Source organism: Microtus pennsylvanicus, chromosome 2 (genome assembly GCF_037038515.1).
Source record: "Microtus pennsylvanicus isolate mMicPen1 chromosome 2, mMicPen1.hap1, whole genome shotgun sequence".
Classification (NCBI taxonomy): Eukaryota; Metazoa; Chordata; class Mammalia; order Rodentia; family Cricetidae; genus Microtus; species Microtus pennsylvanicus.
In genome coordinates, this window is record NC_134580.1 from 45,346,770 (window position 1) to 45,349,568 (window position 2,799).

At 42.3% G+C, this 2,799-nt stretch overlaps 1 pseudogene; it reads right to left on the reverse strand.

Moving 5' to 3' along the window:
• Positions 1-305: 305 nt before the first annotated feature.
• On the reverse strand, positions 306-901 carry LOC142844204 (glycerol-3-phosphate dehydrogenase 1-like protein pseudogene; annotated as a pseudogene).
• Positions 902-2,799: the final 1,898 nt, after the last annotated feature.

Sequence of the window (2,799 nt, forward strand, 5' to 3'; positions counted from 1 at the left end):
AATCTTACAGGCTACTTTAGTGAGAAAATTTCATATGTAATCATTAAAAGAACACCTAGTTTGGGATCACAGAAGCACATACAATGAGAAATTAAAAACACACAACACACTCACATGTTTGTAGTGCTTAGCTGTGTACCCAATATCTCTTAGCCAATGAACTGCCCCTCACAACTCAAAACAATGTTGAGCGATTCAAATACATTCAGAATTATAGCCAAATAGGGTTCTGTTTGTCAAGTCCTAGTTTCTCAGCGTTTTCCCATAGGTGAGGCAGAGCTGTCCCAGCCATCTGCAGATGCCCTTTATTTGTGCACAGAGTGGCTCTGGAGGCAGGTTAGCATCTCTGTGATAGGTCTGCCTTCACAGCAGATCTGATACCCTGTTGTGAACAGTGGAAACTGGTCTAGAAGTCCCTTCTGCTTGAGGAAGTGGTACACTAAGGTAGAGGTCTCGAGTCCTTGAAGCTTCCTCCCATTCAGTACGCCCTTCTCTAGTTTTCCAATAGTCTTCCCTGTCCCGGAGAAGGCCTTGGTCACCTTGGAATTACTCCCTTGATAGCAGGTAGTGATGAGGTCAGTCAAGCCGCAGTTCTCCAGGAAGGTGGCCGTGGACACTTGGCCCTTGCAGAAGATCCTGGTGAAAGCAATCATTTCTACAAGGCCAAGGTGGATGATGGCAGCCTTACTGTTGTTCCCACAGCGGAGGCCATAGAGAAGGTGGTTCCCATAGCAACGATGTTTTTCAGTGCACCACAGAGTTCCACAGCATCGGCATCTTCCACCACAGTGATGCGGAAGTTGGGAGTCTGTAGCAGCTCTTTGAAGAGAAGGCCTGATTTTTGACAAAGAAGCAAAATTATCAAATGGAAAAAAGTATATTTAACAAATGGTGTTGGCATAACTACTCACACACTACCAGATTGGATGATGATAACAGGACCCATTAAAATTGCTAGTTAGAAGTTTATAGCTTCACTACAGTGCTAACCTGATAGGGATTATTGTATAGTATTTCCATACACGGTACAGTGCTGCAAAGTCGGTTAGATCTAATTCATAGAAACATCAATTCACGTAGTTATTTTGTGGAGAGAGCACAGTCCATGGACTCTTTCTGTTTCTTAAGAATGAAACCTGCCAGCATTAACTGCAGTCACGTTGCTGTGGAATGGGCCTGCTGAGATTGCCTTCTGTCTGACCGTAATTACAGATCCTTCGGCCAGCACCTATGCCCACCCCCTCTCTCTCGCCCTCACCAGTCTTGTTTCTGATAATCACCATTCTACTCTGCTTCGTGAGGCCAATGTTTTAAGCTTATGCATGGGGCTTGTCTTTCCCCGACTGCGTTATTTAACTCAACAGAAACCCCTCGAGGATGCCAGTCTTTACAGTGATGGTGCTGCATTCTCCTGGTTGTGTGTCACATTTGCTCAACACTCATCCAATGGTGGTCATGGCGGTTCACTGCACATTGTGAACAGAACTGCAGCAAACATGGCAATGCAGATGTCTCTTCACATGCTGATTTCATTTCCTCTGGACAAATATCTAGAAGAGGGAAGTCTGAGTCATGTGCTAGGTCCTTTTGTAATTGTTAAGAAACTTCCACATTGACTACCCTAACAGACATCCCAACCAAAGTGTGCAATGGTCCCTTTTGTCTACAGCCAACAGTTGTTAACTTTTACTGTTTTTACAATAGAAATTATAACAGTGACAAAATAAGTTCTTATTGTGGATTTGATTGGCATTCTCATGATGTTTCATGATAGTATTCATTGTTTCATAGGGGGGCTTTTTTGCTTATTTTTTGCCATTTCCATGCCTTATTTCAAAAAATGTCTATGGAAGTTTTTTTTGTCCATTTTTTGATAATGAGCGAAATTCCATATATACTTGAGATATTAATCCCTCTTGGACATGCAGTTTGCAGGTATCTGCCCCCTTAGAAAACTGCATGTGTACTTGCAGAAGAAACTTGGACCCTTCTAGCTCACATATGCAGAAACTAACCAGAAGTGGTTTATATGCTTAAATTGAAAACCCTGAATATCCTAAAAGAAAGCATAGGGAAGAACCATTATGCCATCAGCACAAGCGGTATTTTGTGTAAAACTTTAGAAATTCCAGGCAACAAAAACAAGTGCAGGCAAATAGTGTTACAACAAACCATAAAGCTGCACAGAAAAGAAATGCCAGAGCAAAGGGAAGCATCCAGAATGATGACTCAAAGAATAAAATGAGAACAGTAGTCATCTAAGATGGTCATGGAAGCAGATCATTTATAAACTGTAGGAAGTCTGTGCAATTTCTGACAGCATTTTGACGATTGTGTGTATGAACATGGGACTGTTCACCCAGGACACTGTTACAGTCTCCCTCTCTTTCCTTCCTTTCTTTCTTCCCATTTTTCTTTCCTCCATCTCTCTCTCTCTCTCTCTCTCTCTCTCTCTCTCTCCTTTATTTCTCTTTTCATGATGTCACTTTTTAACCGAACTTAGCCTCAAACTTATACTCTCTCCACCACACTGGAGAATAAGTGTGCAGTGTGCCAGCCTATTTCCAGTTTATTCTAAAGAAAGGTTATCATCGTATGTTCAGAACTGGGCCCCGGGCAAAGATCTCTACCACTTCTTCCTGATTATCAGATACTTTTAATTCCTGCATAGAATTAGGAGTTGATTACAGGCCCTGTTTCCTCTCTAAAGATGCATCTGGCCTTCCCTCATTCCTGGGTACCACACAAACAATACTCATTCTTAAGTCTTAAAGGCAGGAGCAGTGGAAGAGGCAGTAC